This window comes from Pteronotus mesoamericanus, unplaced genomic scaffold (assembly GCF_021234165.1).
Source record: "Pteronotus mesoamericanus isolate MK-2021 breed Mesoamerican mustached bat unplaced genomic scaffold, CSHL_Meso_final contig_20, whole genome shotgun sequence".
Lineage (NCBI taxonomy): Eukaryota > Metazoa > Chordata > Mammalia > Chiroptera > Mormoopidae > Pteronotus > Pteronotus mesoamericanus.
In genome coordinates, this window is record NW_026555085.1 from 78845754 (window position 1) to 78864568 (window position 18815).

At 33.9% G+C, this 18815-nt stretch overlaps 1 protein-coding gene across 1 annotated transcript in view; it reads left to right on the forward strand.

Moving 5' to 3' along the window:
• The window catches only part of LAMA2 (laminin subunit alpha 2), a 525989-nt gene that overhangs the window by 246911 nt on the left and 260263 nt on the right, over nt 1-18815 (forward strand). The window lies entirely within an intron of this gene.

Consider the following 18815-nt stretch of genomic DNA (forward strand, 5'->3'; position numbering starts at 1 on the left):
TGAAGAATCTGTTTGGTTATATTTGAAATGTATGTTTTTCTAGAGTTGTCTGTGGTGGGATACTTGTTGAAGTTTTCTTCGTCTGTTTCTATTTCATTTCAAAACTGAGATTCAAGGAAGCTACTTTTCTATCTAGTATGATTGCTAATTGGAAATGAAATGTATTGCATAACTAATTTAATGTGTATCATGAAGCTTATGTAAACAACATATTTCCTGGAGCTCAAAAAGAAAACTACCCTAAAAGACGTGCCAGATTGGAAGCGTGTGTTTGTTTTAAAGCCCACTCGCACGTAACTAAAAACATGTACAGATAAATATATGTAGTAGCCTCAGAAGTGCGGTCATGTTTTTTCCAGGTGTGGATTAGCTCTATCTAGACAGTGCCTTGGCCTTTATCATTTTATTTTGCATACTAATTTATTGGAAACAAAATTTGGTATTGTAACTCTAAATGTGATTATTTGTTCTGTGAAAGTTAATACCTTGTTGGCTGAAAGTTAAATTATCCTAATTACACCAAAAAATCCTTGAGCAAATTGATGCTTTTTAAGCCCAATTTTTACCTATGTGGAGATAGAGTTGCTTTTGAAGAAATTTTTACTGGTTAAATAAGTAAAAACATATTTAGAATTAGTGGTTTTTTCATCATGGCATGTGAGTATTGAGATAGAAAAATTTAATAGTAGTTCAGATGTTACTTTGTGACTGGGAACTGGTGGTTTTAGCAGATTGAAGAAATTTTAACTCGTGGTCAGTTTTCTTATTTTTAACAGGCTTCAAAATGCTATTATGAAAAATGTGAAAATGAATAAAACATGTTTTTCAATGAATGGGTATTTTAAAAGAGACACTATATGTTGCATAAAATTCTACAGCTGCAATAAAAAAACTAATTAAACATTTATTTGCAAGGTCCATTACAATAAGAAGTCATTCTATTCTATTCTTTTTAGGAACCTCGTCTATTCCCAGTAAGAATAAAAGAGCACCTAAGACTTGAATGTCTATGGCTTAAATTTGCCAAAAAATAAACTGTCAAGTTTTTTTTTTCCTGCTCTGAGGAGTTTAATAAATAGCCTTGGGTCAAAATAGGAAGAGTTTCAGAGGTCTTATTTTTCTTACTATAGTGAAATTTATTTAAGGATAGCTTATAATAGAATATTCTTTACCATATTTCCAAACATTTCTTCTTTGGTCATGTGCTTTTTCTTTCTGTTGGCCGAAAATCAAACTGACAGAAGGAAAACAACCAAATGGGATATTAAATAACATCAGAGCAAAGAATTTGGACATCCTGTTCATAGTTGTTGGTTCCCAAAGATAACTTTCCTTATCCTGTCTAAACTGTTTCTTATAACCACCCACAATGAAGCACTTCACATTCCCCCACAGATCATTTTCACATCAAAAAGCTGTGCTTGCCTGTGCTTCAATTTCCATTCAACGAACAAAATAATGGTAACAGGGTACGCAAATTGTTTGAATATGGAAGACATCTCTTAATGTAATGTGGGAGCCCTCAGTGGTTTATTGTCAGATACCTCAGTATGAATGAAACAATTTGCCTTAATAACTGAACCATATAAATTTTTGATAATACCAATAATACTGCAAGCTCTCACAAATTACCACAGTACATCTTAACTGTCATGTCACATCATGTAAATTATAGTCATGATGACATGCTTAGCTTGGTTGATTTCATATCTTGCTAAGGAAATGGAAAATTGTAGGGCCTTGTTTGTAAATTCAATAAAACCACTTTTCTAAAGAGTTGAGGCTAAATTCTTTATCAGTAATTGCTGTTCGAATCAGAGCCATTGCCAGAATCTGACAGAAATAGTATATCAAGACACGAGTGCATCTGCTTAGAGACTGAATTTCATTTACATTAATGACGAGGAGGCTGTGGGTACATAATTCCTCCTCTGCTATTTTAGTGTTAATTTCTAAGTTGAAAAAATATTTATGAGATGCTATTAGCATTTCCTAAATATTTATATAACCAATTTTCAAACATTTTTCAAGTCAGTCACTGGGTTACAAGGCTATGTATCACAGAAAGGGGAGGGGCTGTGCAGTGCACATTCCACTGCGAAGAAGATGCGACATGCCATTCTCCCTTTTTTTAGAAACCTAACCCCAAATAACAAAACCCCGCTGACACGGGATATGCTTTGCTAGCGTAGAGGTCTGTCTGATAGTGATAAAACTCAAGAACAGTAGACAGCTTACCAAAGGGATATTTTCTGACCCCCAAAAATGTTTTTATTGACTGCGGTTCCTTTTCTGGAGTTACAAGGAGTACATAAATGAATATACGTGTGTTTGTGGACAGTAGATGAGGCCTAGAAAAACTTAGCTTTATACAGTTTTATATTACCCATTTAAAAACTTCACATGATCTTAACTATTAATTTCTCAATAGCAATCTTGAAAAATATTTTTTTTGTTGTTTTCTCACATGTGAGTATTTAGCGCCATTGGGTATAATCAAGTGTTAATTTTCTCCCCTCATTCTAGATAGTAAAAGCAAATGAAGTCAGGTACCCACAGGGCTGCACTAGGCACCATTTCATTTTCAAAATGCTTGGAAATGTTAATGCTGGGTTTTAGGGCAATTGTTTAAGCATGGAACTAGGCAAGAATGGAAGGCGCTGGAGGACAGAGTCCTGCTGGTTTGCTACAAGGTTCAGCTATTTAGAAACAGTTTGGGAATTTCAGAGTTGGAATAATTTACTGCTTTAGTAAACTAAGTGCTATTTGAACACTGAAATAATCATTTACTTAAGGTTACCCTAGTGGTCTGAAATAGTGCAGCTTCCAGAAGCAATTCTCATGGCGTCTATAAAATGCCCAGAAAATCTGGCTTGGCCTGTCTACTGTTCCCACAATCCTACTAAGGTTTGACGTGCTGTCTCTGAGTCTCTGAGCATTATTAAATTAATCTTATGTGATTTGTTCCTTGGAAAACAGTGCTTATTTCCTACAACATTATGTTGTCTCTTTCTGTTTCTAGTTAAAAGAAGCTTTTAGATTGTTTCATGTAGTTGCCAAGTGTACGTATTGCCTGGCTTAAAATGCACATATGAGTCTGCTGACAAAACAGCATCTGGCTTCTAGAAGTAATCTTTGGTGCTTCTTTGTTGTGCTTGCTTGACTTTCAATTCTACCTCTCAGATCCCAAATTAAAGCTATGGATTTGAAGGAGAGACTTACAAGGCAAGGTAGTTCTCCTCACATAAAAGGAGCTTAAAAAATACTTTGTGATTAATGCTACTTACTTAACAACAACAAAAAATAAGGTTCCTCAGAAATGACTCTTGAGTTGGGATTTATGTGGAAGATGAGTTCAATCTTGGTTTAAAAAACATTAAAAACTCACTAACAAACATGATCTACTCTCCTTTTAGTAGCAGAATTTATATTTGTGACTTCTTTACTCTGCATTCCTCAAAATTATTCACAAGTTAAGGTCCAACCCTCTTCCTTATCCTTAACTTCCTCCAAGTTAAGTCTTCAATTAATTCAGAGGGTATTATATATGCCTAGAATGGCATGACCATAAAAGTGAATAGAAAAATAAACTCTGAATGAATTTTTACTCCATAAATCAGATCTCATCAAGAATAACATGATAATGGAGTAGTACCAAAAAAAAAAGATCTATTGCCTAGAATAAGCCAAATGCATTGTTAGGCATCAATGAGAAAATATATTTATTAAAAACAAAAAAAAAGCCAAGAACTCATTTACCATAGTTATGGTAATGTCAACATGCAAAGCTAGGCCACTTATGAGGATCAAGGTCATATATAAAAATCTCCCAATCTTGCCTATCCTTGTAATAATATCATCTTTATACTTTTACTAATGAAATTTATAAAGTACTAATTCTAATATCTCAAATTATTATGAAAAAAAGTGTAATATCCATATGCGTTATTCTGTTTACAGTGCCTTCTAATGAAGTACAATAGGTACAAAGATCAGTTTTTACAATTGATAAACTGAGAAAGTACTAAATGGGAAAACATTCAGTTTAACAACAATTTGGTAAGAAAAATTGAGGAATGTTCTTATACTTTTAATATGAGTTGACTTTGTAACATGGGACCAATGAAACTAACATTGGTAAGAGCTTACTTATCAGGTCAAGGGAGATAACAGTTATACAGATTCTGCACAATTCAGGTCATTGAAAAAATTCAACTATCCATACTTACTCATGAAAAATAGATGCAAACATCCTAAACACGACATGACCAATCTGAATGCATAGTATATAAAAATGGTAAATCTTAGTTGGCTAAGTTGCTTTATTATGAGTTCAAGGTTGGTTTAATGTCAGAAAATCAGATTAAGTAACTATCCATATTTAATGACCAAAGGAAAAAGAAAAAAAACCAATTATCTCAATAGATACATAGAAAGATATAGATTAGCCCTAGCTGGTGTGGCTCAGGATTGTGCGCCAGCCTGAGAACCAAAGGGTTGCCGGTTCAATTCTGGTCTAGGTCACGTGCCTGGGTTGCTGGGCCAGGTCCCCAATGTGGGGTATGTGAGAGGCAACCACACCATGATGCTTCTCTCTCTTTCTCCCTCCCTTCCCTTCTCTAAAAATAAATAAAATCTTTTAAAAAAGATATAGATGAAAATAAAGATTCATGATGTTTTAAAAATTTGCAAACTAGGATTGGAAGATACTTATTTAAATAATGAAGAGTATTCATGCAAAAGCAAAGAACAAATATCTTATTTAATATATAATCTTTAAAGAATTCTTTTAAATCACAAACATGAAATAATTTTCACCATGACCACTTTTATTTAACATTGAGCTAGAAAATCTGGACAGTGCAGAAAGATAAGAGGTAAAAAATATAGTGATTGAAAAGGAAGAAATAAAACTGTAATTTGTAGATAATATGATTATCTGCTTTGTGAACTTAAAAGATAACTAATTAATGAATGAATAAAAAAGAGAGCTATGCATAAAATTAATATACAAACATCAATTTTGTTTCTTTGCATCAGCAAAAATCAGTTAAAAAGACCACTTTAAAAAGATGTCTTTTATAATGTCAAGTAATATCTAAAGTACCAAGGATTAAGTCCATGTGGAAAAGCAAAAGGCCAAGAATAACCAAAATGAATTCCTAGGAGAAGCTGGAGATAGGGTTTTAATCAAACCCTAATATAAAGACTTAGGACTCATTTTAAAAATATGTTATAACTAAGGCAGATCACAATTGGTATGAAAATAGATTAAAAGATCAATGGAACTGAAAGACTGCCCAATAATATCCCAAGCACATATGAATACTTGCTTTGTAACAAGAGAGATATTGCAGATCAATGAGAATAGGATAGGCTATTTAACAAATGGTCTGGTACCATGGTTATCCAAAGAGAAAAAAAAATAACTCCCTCTGCTCCATACTTTACATCATACATAAAATAAACTCTAGTTGAAACAAAGACTACAATTTAAAAAAATCATACCAATAGAGCTTTGCAAAGACAATACATTAGAATTGTTGCCTCTGAATATGATTAAGTAATGAAATCTAGATTTACTTACTTGCCTTAAACAACAAGAAAACTTGAGAAAAAAATGTGAAATACCAGTTTTTAGGCACTGGGCAAGAGATAGCAGAGGACTGTGATCCCTGAGAAAAGAGAAACAAATGAGGTGAAGCTACAACTCCCCAAGATTATTGATTGGGTGCAATTTCCAAGGTGAAGTGCATTGTGGGAAAACCCAAACAGCATAGTCTTACGGACAGAGGTTGGAGCTCAGGGAAGCCAAGGAAGCTAGAATTTGTGAGAAATAATACTGGAGAAGAAGGAGATGGAGAGAGAGATCTAGATATCTATAAAGGTGTAAAGGTAAACCTCCAGCGTGGATGACTACTGAGCTGGATGGGAGAAAACCACCCAGGTCTGATGAAGTAATTATCAAAAAGTGGTAAGAAAAATAATTCCTGGAGCTAGCATAGGGCTGGTAATATTGTGTTTTTGCACTGTCTCTATAATGGAACATCTTTATAATGGAAAGGACATCAGGTAAAGTACTGAGAAAGTACTGTCTTCATAGAGATGCTAAGCCAGCCCCCTACCACAGGCTGCTCCAGATTTACTCTAACAGATCTTAAAAGCAAGCCTTAGAAGAAGCCAACTTATTCCAAGTAAATGAACCAGACCAGAGCAAATACCATTACTACTTAAGTAATTACAACAAAATCTAGTACCCAAATGTGTAAATTCATCATGTTGAGCCTCAAATCAAAAATGACCATGCATATTAATAAGCAGGGGCATAAGAACTGTAACTAGAACAAAAATCAATCAATTAAAATAGACAGGAAAATCATTCTAAATATATCCAAATCAAATTACTAAAAAAGAAGGAAAGATGGAAGGAAAAAAGAAAAAGAGAAAGAGAAAAATCCTGAAAGAGGTTTGTTTGTTTGTTTGTTTTAGAAATAAAAACTGAGATACTTTGTCATCAACACATCCACACTAGAAGAAATGTAGAAAGTTCTTTTGGTAAAAGGATTATAATACCAGATAGAAATTTTTTCCTACAAAGAGAAAGTAAAAGCATCAAAAAAAGCTGAATAATAATGCTTTTTTGACTGATTGTCATCTAACACAGGACCTCAGAATAGCCATCTCTTTAGGGCTAGGACTTAACACCGTAGCTATTGAATGAATAACAAAACATACAAACTTAAATTAGAATGTCAGGTACTCTTGTATCAAATTTTCTTTGAAGTTGTAAAAAGGAAGACTATGCTTTAACAAGAACATAAAAATACCTTCCTTCTACAACCACTATTTTTTACCTTAAAACTAAAGAGAGCAAAACCAGTACCACTATAAAGGAGTACAAACAAATCTTAATGTAAAACTTTACTCTTTTTTTTGCTATATTCTTTTTAATAACACTTTACTGCCATGTTCTATGTACAGAGAACCATATGGAACCAATGCATTTCTACTTTTCATGCATTAGCCCAAGTTCTTGTGGGACAAACCCCAAATATCTGTCTTTTGGCCCTTGAGATCGATCAGAATCTCCAACTGTTATAGTTTAGTCTGGCAGTATAATGCCATTTCTGAACCTGTCATGGTCAAAGCATTTTTACCTGCTATTTTTTGTTTATTAGTTTGTTTATGTGTTCTTAATGGTTAATAGTGGGAAAAGAACAAGGTGGTAGGGAAGAATGGGACACAGGTATAAAGGGAATATGGCCTGAAGACACAGAGGCAAGGCAGCCAACTATAAGCCAGGAAGAGAAGCCTGAAATAGGCCCTTCCTTCATAGCCCTCAGAATGGACCAGCCCTTTGACATCTTGATCCTGGACTAGCAAACAAAGACATTACTTTTTTTTTTCTTTCTTCATTAGACTTGATTGAAAACAACTATTTATGCAAGGAGAAGCCCTGGTCAGTTATTTTTGTGTGTTTTGATCTCTATGCCTTTTATAGATCTGATTCAAATGCTGCACAGCTACCTTATTAGTTGTGTGATCTTGGACACAGTCCATAATTTAGTTGTCTTTCTTTCATTATCTATAAAATGAGAATTCCGAACATTCCTTCAGAATTCCTTCAGAATGTTCAGAATTCTCAAAAATGCCCTTCGTACACAGAAGCTGTTCAATAAATGTCATTTGCTTTGTGAATTTCTGTGGTTGTGTGCTGCAGTAATTTATATTGCAGGTAGTCTTACAAGTATATCAATAAGAAATTTGTCAAAGAATACTTTGTCCCCTGCTTCTTTATTGCTATCTGACAGAGCATCTGGACAATCACAGAGAGTTAATCTTAGCATGTAAGTAGATTATGTGACTTAAATAGCAGCATTGCAGCAAAGTGAAAAATTAAATCGGTAAGCTAGCTTTGTGAGAGACCGGCAGAATGTTTTGCACTTTATCTTGAAGCTACCAAAATAAAGCTAATAAGCATTGCTTCATCTTTCCAAGCAAATGATGCAATAAGTTTCCCACTATTCCTGCTTCATCAAAAACCTAGTGTTTAAAAGAATTTGAGATTTCTGCCCTGAAGTAACTGATTAGAGAAGTCAATATTATGAAGATAATAAATATGATCAATACTCTGTAGCTATAATGTAGCCAGTTAAAAATGAAGTCATGAAGGTGGAGCCCAATATAATGTGGCTGGTGTCCTTATAAAAAGAAAAACTTTGGGAACAGATCCTCTGTGGAAGATTGCCATATGATTAGGAAGGCAGCCATCTACACTCCAAGAAGGGACAAAGCATATCCTTTTCCTCACAGCCTTCAGAAAGAATCAACATTACCAACACTTTGGTTTCAGACTCATTGCTTCTAGAAACTCTGAGACAATGACTTTCTGTTGCTTAAGACACTCAGTGTGTGATACTTTGTTTTGGCAGCCCTAGAAAACTAACATAAATAATAAAATATAAATTACTTTTAAAATCCCATATATTTCATTGCTGTTATAATTTACAGCAAAAAAAAAAAAAAGCTAATCTCTCTAGAATCTAAATAGGTTGTTGAAACTGATGAGAGAAAGACCAACTGTGTAACAGAAAAATGGGCAACAGATATGAATGAACCATTCCTAGAAAAGAAAATACAAATGGCTCTTCAATATATGAAATGATGTTCAAGCTGACTCTTAATATGACAATAACACTGAGAAATCATTTGTAATCTATTTTAGGAAAGTCAACAAAATGGATAGCATGCTATTACTGAGAGTTTAAAACAATGAAGATCCTTATATATTTAGAAGTTGGGATGTACCTTGATGCAGTCCAAGAAAACCAATTTAGAAATCCTCACTAAAATTACAAATGCACACAGGCTTATGTATTTCTCTTCTGGGAACTTATCCTACAGGTATATATAAATATGTAAGATGCAGTTATTCATTCATAAATGTTTGCGATAGCTGCAAAAATGTCTATCACTGAGAGACTGAGAGAATTTATTGTGCACAGAAGCAATCTAATGCTATAAAACTATAAATAAATGAGAAACATTCTTTCTATACTAATATGGAATGATCCAAGAGATATGGTTAAGTAATTAAACCTAGAAGCAGAATAATGTATATATGACCATCTGTTGTGTAAAATATAGTGGAGAAAAATAGTATGCATTTGTAGATATAAGGTTATTTAATTTTTAGAGCAACAGCTAACATTTGAATTGAGGTGAGTTTGCCTCAGAGACTGTCTACTGCTCCACTCAAGAACAGAATATTGTCAAAGTTGTAAAATAAGATATTTTAGCTAAAACAGCTTTTATTTTTATATTAATATATTACAAACTATTATTTTTCTATTCTAGACTTTGTTGTTAAAATTATTGCTTTAATATGATTATTTCATAAGTGGTAAGTACCCCAATCCTATAAGCCAGAAATTGTTTGGCATGTTTAATTTATCACAAGGATTCAAATAGTACTTTTTTCTGATAGTTTCAGGGAATTCTGTTATTATCACCAGGGCCCTCTGGGGAAACATAAAGCTTAAATTTTTATTCCTGAGGTCTTCTAATCACTTCTAACACTGATACTTGAGTCAAAGCAAATGCTTTCTCACCTTATTTTTTTCTGAAATTCTCCATCTATTACCTGGGTCTACAATCTGACATTTGCCACATGGAGAAAGGAGCTATGCGATAAGACCCCAATTGGAAATGTGATACATTATTAAACAGGTACTTTGTTGGGTGATTGAAAATTACCTGCAAAAGAGTGCTTATCTCCTTGAGGCACGTCAAAAGCTAACGGAATTGAGCCAATTAGACTGATTGTCTCTTCAATGAGTTGTGACCTCTCTATGGTAATAGCTTATTATGATGATAAATGAATCCATCTCTCCAACTGAAGCCTGAGTACACACTTCAGCAGTTTCCTTGAATCATGAAGCCATTACGTCTCAACTCCAGATCGACAGCAGTGACAGCCGTGAGAGCAGAGAGCATACACACATGACTAGACACAGATGACTGTTTTACTCAGATGAATATATTTACAGCTATTTCTTAAAAATGAGACCTCCTCTGCATTGTGTGCTCGCATCCAAAATATTCACCATATGATATGTGCTTTATTACGAACTCCTTTCTGGCTACACCATTCTGAGATAACTAGGTTTTTCTTTTTTCTTTTTATTTTTTTTTAGTGTTTGTTTGTTTTCAATGTTCTCATTCTTCATTCTTGCTGGACTCCTGATTGATTCAATTTTAAGAATAAAAATATTTGCTTACACTGAATTTGTAATATACACATGTGTCTTTTTAATTAGTTAATTTAATCTGGTTCAGTTCCACTGGATTGAGGGAGCCACTCAGACTCCTTTTTATTTGTAGAGAACTTTTGTAAAGATTTTTGATTTGAAAACTACACAAGTGTAAAGACTTTAGTTTTTGATTTCTTATTTTAAGAAAATGCCAAATATTTGTAACTAGTTACTGAAGTTTGACATCAATTTCCCTATTCTGCTATGGTGATATTTTTCATTTGAGGAGAAATAGAGGGGAAAGAATTACTTATCATATTTATAACAAAGTACAATCTTCTAATTCCTCATAAGCATTGGACAGAAGTCATCTGCCAAATATATTCTTGAAATAACCTATTGACCAAGCAAAACTAAGTTTATGAAGTAAATCCATAAGTGGAAAACCAGTCACTTAACAGTCTTAGTAGTGTCTTGAAAGACAAAGATCAGGGGAAGCTACTCATGAGTTTTAGGGGAAAAATTGGGTGATTCTAAGGCAGATCTTGCACTACAGGCAATTGGGCTGAATTTATCAATACTTCAGCCTTAGATATGTCCCAAGAATAAGACAAAAGTCTTGAATCAAGTATTGAAGGGCAAGCAGTTAGTCTGTATGTAGCTATAGGTAAGCTAGTTTACTTGGATCCCAGTCCAGGAACCAGGTTTTCTTGGACTACATTTGTAGAATTGTTAAAAAAGTGGTTAAAAACTAGGCTTGCTCCCAGCATTGCTTAACACAGAAATAGGGAATTGTGTTGGCTTTCACTCATATAGGCCATAGCTGTGCTATTATACTATAGTAACTTAGTTTTTCTGTGCCACTGTTTCCTCTTGTGTAAAGTGGAGACAATAGTGATAACCACTTCACAGAGTTATCATGAGGATTAAATGAATTAACAAATATACAGTGGTCAAGACAGTGCCTGATGAATAAGAAGCACTCAGTATTCATTATTATTACTAACTCCAGCTGGGCCTAATCTGAGATCAGCCATTATACCATGGACATTTTAGAAAGTTTCCCTGCCCACAAAGAGAGAGAAAGAGGGAGAGAGGGAGAGTGAGGGGGAGAGGAGGAAGGAGAGAAGAAAGGAAATGAATAAATAGAGCAGGAAAGAGAAAAGAATAGGAAGACTCTCCTCATATATATTAAGATTTTTACAGTATTTTGATTTAGAAAGTAACTATCACTGGAGCCCCCTCTCTTTTAGTCCAGATCTGGTCATCAAGTAAATGGCTTTTCTCCAGTTTCCATCTGGGGCTGGGTTTGAAGTGATCAGCCTTTGTGTTCTAGAATAGTCTTTTTAATGGAATGGAACTGGGAATAATCTACAAACAAAAAGCTTTGCAGGCTATTAAAAGGCCTTTGAGGCATTTATTGCCTTTTTACTCATCATCATAGTGAAAAAAAAGTGAGTAGAGCATATTCTTCTTATATCAAGTAATTTTAAATTAAGATGAGATGACTTTGTATAAAGGTCAAAATGCTTTATTTTGTTTTTTCTTTCAAAGCAAGTATAGTAATAAAATTTGATTGTTATTATTTAGTCTTAATTTTGCTCTTACTTATAAACTCTTATGAAATTTATGCACAGAAGACAATAGAACAATTTAATATATCTCATTATCTAGTAGCTATTTAGATGATGAAGGGTAGAATAAATGTTTGAAAAAGAAATAATTTTTGTTGTGTCAAGCACATGAACTTTGTGCCTGGTGAAAGACCCTTAGGCTATGGAAAATGTAAACTATCCTGGGAATAAACCCCATGACAGCTTGATCCTGTAAGACTTAATAGGGTTGAGATTTGAGTCCATGTCCCTGACTCATGTATTTTTACTAAAAGGAAACAAGCCACGTTAAGGTATTCAGAAGAAACTAACCCTTCTTTTAAATATATTTTTTATTTATTGATTTTCAAGACACAGAAAGAGAGAGGAAGAGAGAGGAAGAGGGAGAGACATCGATTTGTTGTTCCACCCATTTTATGTACTCATCGGTTGATTTTTTGCAGGGATGGAACCCCCAAACTTGGCATGTTGGGAGGACTCTCTAACCAACTTAGCCACCCAGCCAGTGCATAACCCCTTCTCTTAAAATCTAGTTATTAGCTACGACAGCCTCACTTAGAGTCATCTGAAATCTCTATTGAAAATTGAGATTAAAGAGGGAAGGAGGAAGGGGGTGGGCAGGGGAAAAGGAAGAGAAGGGGAAAGTCAAGGAACATATAGCAAGGACTCATGGACAAAAGCAAAGGGGAAAGATTGAGGGAGGGAGGGGGGGAGGGAGCAAGAGAAAGTGGTAGGAGGAAGGCAGAAACAAATGTATTTGAAAAAATAAATTAATTTAAAAAAGAAAAAAAAAGGAAAAAAAGAAAATTGAGATTAATGACCCCATTCCTGGAATCATTTAGTGAAAACATCTGGGGGAAATGTGTGGCAATCAACATTTTTAACAACTTCCCCAAGTGATATTTTACCCACAAAATTGTGAAAGCCACTTTTTCACTATTACTTTTTAAAATTCCTGATGATTAATTAAATATCTGTACATGATTCTTGAAACTTAAACTTCCCAAGGCAAAAAAAAAAAAAAAAAAAAAAAAAATTTCTGCAGCATGCCTTAGTCTGAATTCAGAAGTTGACTTTCTTATCCAAAAGTTTAACCTATACAAGGGGACCCTAAAATTACCCTTTTAGCCACCACAAAATACATAAATCCAAATCTATTTATCAATCACATTACACACAGGAACACAAAACATAAATAATACACATTCACATAGAAAGGAAATTAATCTTAGAAAGTCACTTTTTTATAAAACAGCAAGCATGAAGTGCACTGTCATTCATATCTAGAATGAGGACTCCTGGCAAGATCAGAGTATTACATGGGGGTTAGGGCCAGTGTCATCCTGAAGAAGTTCCAGCTCTTCCTAAATACATGTCAACAGTTTTGCAACTTGAGGTCTGCTACCCACCATTCAAGTGTAAATGCAGCGAAGACCTTCAACTGCATTAGGGCCTCAATTCATCACTGGGGAAGTGAGGAGGGTGAAATAATTTCAACAATAACATCTGTTTTACAAACACAGTCTTGATTAGAACATGCAAAAACAAGAAAAATGGCTCAAGTGGGTGACCATGCTGGTGCAGTTACAGTTGGAGGCAGGGATGGCGCAATCTGGTATGAAAAGAGACCAGATCAATTAGACAGTCTTCTGCAAGTTACAGTTTTATGCTTCTAACACCACATAGAATCACACAATCAGTTGACTACTCACAATGAGATAATAACTGTAGAAAATATGATAAAGTGGGTACTTGAGGAATAAAATATGTTTCTCAGCTACTGTCCATATCTGAGGCATTGATGATACATAAGCCCAGCCATAGAAATATGAGGGATATATCCAAGCAAGTAACCACAATGATTCAAGACACTGAGCAGCTGGTGTTCAGCCAACACTATTTCTTCCCTAGATTTCAGAAAAAGCCATCTAACTTTTTGTTTCAACCTCTTATCTCTCCAATCCAATACTAATTTATTCACCTACCTGATAGAGGAAGATCTTTATAAAACTTAAATTTGATTTTTGCTTAGGTGTCGGTTTAAAATTCCACTGTCTTCAAGATGCAGTGAAATCTCTGAGACCATCCTAGACTTGTAGCTCCATTCAAGACTTCTAGCTTAGGAAGGAACCCTGTGGACCAGCATTAAAATGCTCCTATGTATCCCATGCTCTCCCATACTTTCCTGTCTCACAATTTCCTGTTGAAAACACTTCTATCCTTTTCTTGAGTGACTGCTTCATCCTTCAAAATGCTGTCTTAGGGTTCACTTGAAACTTTTCTGACTACTCCACCTCCCAGGACAGGCTGAGCTAGGCCTTCCCTGTGCTCTCCTTCTGAGGTCTCCCGCCGACCAGCGTGCAGAAGGATTCCTCCCCGATCTGTGCTTTTCTGAATTCAACTGGGTTCTGTTCACCTTTGTGCCTCTAGCAGCCAGCAGATTGTTCTGGACAGCACGGGAGCTTAATAATTTCCTTTTGAGAGAATAAATGGATATTCAGTGTGAATAGTAATTATTTCTCTTTCCACAGAAGATGAACAAGAGCAATACGGATAGAAATCTTCTTTAAAAAATGAACCCTTAGAGAAAGTACTTAGTTGGAATTTCTTAAGAACCTATTTGTATTTTTCTAAATATTTTTAAAAATAATTCTGGGATCACTTAAGGCCACATCTATTCAGAGCAAAGCAGACGACCTAAATAGTCTGCCAAATTCTTTTCCAGCCCTCAAATTTTATGAGTCTGAACAGCATTGTTTGGATAAAAGCCTTGTTCTTTGTGAATCGGAAGTTAGGATGTTTTGGATATTTACATAGAAATAAAGAATTTCAGAACTGGAAAGAACTTGAGCAGTATTCTAGTAAATGGTTTTCACACTGTGCTCTGTGTGGTCCTCCTGTGCTAGGACAGGAAGTAGGATGGAACAGATAGGGAGCCCCTTTTCCTTTTAAACCAGAGTGTCTTTATCCATTTTGCATGTTGAGAGTACATGGAATGGAATGTAGAAACAGACCGCGAAAGATTAAGTCACTTGAACAAAGATATACAGCTTCTCCAGAGACCAGGCCAACACTAGATTTATGACACCATAACTTCCACTGTAGATCTCTTTCCATTTTTCTATGCAAGACATAAAAAAAGAGTAGTCTGTTTACTTTATGGTCAAGGTATGTAAATTGTGACACTTGTTTTCAAACATCAATTTAGAGTTCATGCCATCAAAGTAAAGAAGTTTGTTAAGTAAGTTTAATTTGCTTTCATTTAGGAAGCAGCTGCCTTTCAACATAATAAAATAAACAGATACAATAATATTTAGTCAGCTGTGGCTTTGAATTTAAATGTTTGACTTAGCGCTATTTATTCTGCTGGATTGCACAATATTATCCATGAAAGAAGTGTGTGCATTTTAAAGCATTTCTAATGTTTATTATGACGTCTTAGGTCTGGCTCTCGTTCTATCGCTCTGCATCCTCTGAGCAGACAGGACAATTTAAAATTGTGTAGAAGTGACAAAAATTGGATAAGCCATTTTCTTCTTTATCACCTCCATAGTTTTGCCTTTTCAAGAGCATCATGTCCTTGGAAACATACAGTAGGTAGCCTTTTCTGTTTTTTGTTCTTTTCACTTAGTTGTATGCATTTAAGGTTTCTTTGTGTCTTTTCATGGCTTGATACCTCATTTCTATTTAGCACTGAGTAATATACAATTTCCTGGATTACCACAGTTTATTCCTCTATTCACTTACCAAATGACATCTGGTTGCTTCTAAGATTTTGGCAATAATTAATAAAATTGCTATAAACATTTACGGACATAGATTTGTGTGTGTGTGTAGACTTAAGTTTTCAACTTCTTTAGGTCATGTGGGAGAATATATTTAATTTTGTAATAAACTGTCAAGGTGTCCTTCCAACATAGTTGTGCCATTTTGCATTCCCCCTAACAATGAGCGAGAGTCCCATTGCCCCACATCTTTCTCAGTATATGGTATTGTCAGTGCTTTGGACTTTAGGCATTCTAATGGGTGCACAATGGTGGCTCTTTATTTTAATTTGTGATTCCCTAATAATGTATCATGTGCATTTTTCATATGCTTACTTGCTATCTGCATGCAGTCTTTGGTGAGGAGTCTATTTAGATTTTTGCCTATTTTAAATATGGATCATTTATTTTCATATTGCTGAGAATTGAGTTCTTTTTATATTTTGTATTCAAGTTCTGTATTGGATACTTGTTTTACAAATATTTTCACTCAAATTGTGGCTTGGCTTCTTACTCCCCTGACAGTATCTTTTGCAGAGAGATTATTTTTAATTTTAATGAAGTTCAACTTGTCAGTTTTTCTTTCATAGACAATGCTTTAGTATTGTATCTAAAAAATCATTGCCAAACCGAATGTCTCTAGATTTTCTCCTATATTATTTTCAGGGAGTTGTGTAGTTTTGTGTATTATAAGATACATTTTGAGGCCTATCTCCATTTTGAGTTAGTTTTTGTGAAAGGTATAAGGTCAATGTTTAGATTCATTTTTTTTCCATGTAGATGTTTAGTCCCAAAAGGTTATTCTTTCTCCACTGAATTGCCTTTGCTCCTTTGTCAAAACTTCGATGACTATGTTTATATGGGTCTATTCCTAAACTCTCATACTGCGTTTCATTGATTGTTTGTCCATTCTTGCATCAGCACCACGCTGCACACTGTCCTTCTTTTCACTGTAGATTTATAAAGAGTTGGGTAATGTCATCACTTTGACTGCATCCTCCTTCAGCATTGTGCTGCTATTCTCAGCTTTGACTCTCTGTATAAATTTTAGAATCAGTGTTCTGAAATCCACAAAATAACTTTCTGCCATTTTGATTAGGATTGCATTAAATCTATAGGTCAAGTTGACTATAATTGACATCTTAACAATATTGAATATTCCTATGTATGATAATGTAGTATCTTTCCTTTAGTTCTTTGATTTTTTTCATTAAAAATTTGTAGTTTTCTTCATATAGGTCTTGATGTACTTTGTGAGATCAGTTCCTAAAACACATCAGTTTTGGGGTGCTTATGTAAATGATATGGTGTTTTTAATTTCAAGTTCAACTTTTTATTGCTGGTATACAGTAAAATAATTAAGTTTCTTATAATTTTCTTATTTAAATATAATGAAATGACTTAGAAGGGGACTATGTTGCTCTAGGTACAATGAATATCTTGAAAATTCTCAGCTTACTTCTAAAACCATAACCTATGCATTTCAAGGTTATGGATAAAATGCTGAATACAAAATTCTTGTAAAACTTATCTAAAGAGTGAATAGGGCCCCAACAGATTATTCAAATCAGACACTTTTAATTCCAAATGGCTTCCTGAAGGGTTATGTATAGTATGTTAGCTGTAAATATAACCCAACATAATGACTTCTGATTTAGACTATTCCCTCATATCTGGAAGGTTTCCTTCCTTTTCATTTCTTCTCTTTTCTTTCTTTCTTCCTTAATAAGAAGTAACTAGAGATTCTGTTTTGCCACTCCATGTCATAATCATGCATTTCTGGAGAATGCTAGGAAACCCAATCCATATCTATTTCTCATGGCTCTGTGTCATAGTATCAAAAATAATAGAGTCCAATGGATCTGATTATTTTTTCAAACCCATAACATATAGTAGCTGTGAGATGTGGATAAAATTTTTACCTCATAATTTTAGTCACTTTAGCTCTAAAATAGAGACTATAAATGCTATTTCATAAAATTGTCATGCTGATTTTACTTAATAATACATTAAACATCCGGTTTGTAATAGGAACTGGATAATTGCTGTATTTAAACCCTTTTATATTTCTGAAAAAATTAACTTGATTCAATATCCAAAATTATATGATAGATTCCAGTTGTTAACTGAATGCAGGTGAAGTTTTATCACTTTTATTAATTTGGTTTTTTAAAAACTGCCTTGGCAAGAAATAGAATCAGTGACTACAAACAAATTTCTGCCTACTGATTTTGTACGAACCAGAACAAAAATGGTTGACTATACCTTACCATGCAGAGCAAAAATAAGCTCAATATATGATAGAAATCAGAAATCAAATTTTGTTTTAAAATCACGTATAATACAAAGCAACTGGGAAACAGTGTCCCTGGTTATACAACTATAGTCACTGGTAGCTACCTGTCACAGAGAAAACACCATTGCAGAGATGTAAATTTTATTTTTTATATGATATGAAAATTGTTCTCCTTTGTTTTCATGTCAATTGAAGAGAAAGGATATCCTTGAGGGCATAACATGCCTTTTCTACATTAGGGCTGCCTAGAGTATATTCTGGTATGTTGTATAAATATCAAGTAATCCTTTTAATTAAAATGATGTTCCTTGGAATAAGGATGGAGACACATGATTATCTTAATAGCTTTGAGCTAGTTTTACAGTAAGTAGATTTTTACTTTTCTAGAATATGTAATGAATAATGCTATGTTACAGATAGGTATTAATTAATGGTTGAAATACAAAGGATATTTTCTTAGTATTATGTAATAATCTACATTATGACCAGAGGTATTTATCATGATAAATGCTAGTGTTGAATCATGGAGGAATATATGAGATTTATTTTGATTCTTAACAGAAGTTATTTTATTAATACAGTGAATATTAAATTAATATATAATAAAAGAACACTAATATAAAGTACAATTCTTAATATTCTATTTATGTTACATGATTTATGTTGCACAATTAGAAAATACTACAATTTTATTGAGAATATTTTGAGGAAGTTGTAATTATCAAAAATAAATATTCTACCTCAACATATATTAAGGCCTTTGTTTCAAAATTAGATTTTGAAGCAGAAAAGTACAGGTAAATACAGAGAGTGTGATTTGAATACAAAATATATGTTTTGCACAGGGAATATAGTCAATAGTAACATAACAACTTTGTATGATATAAGC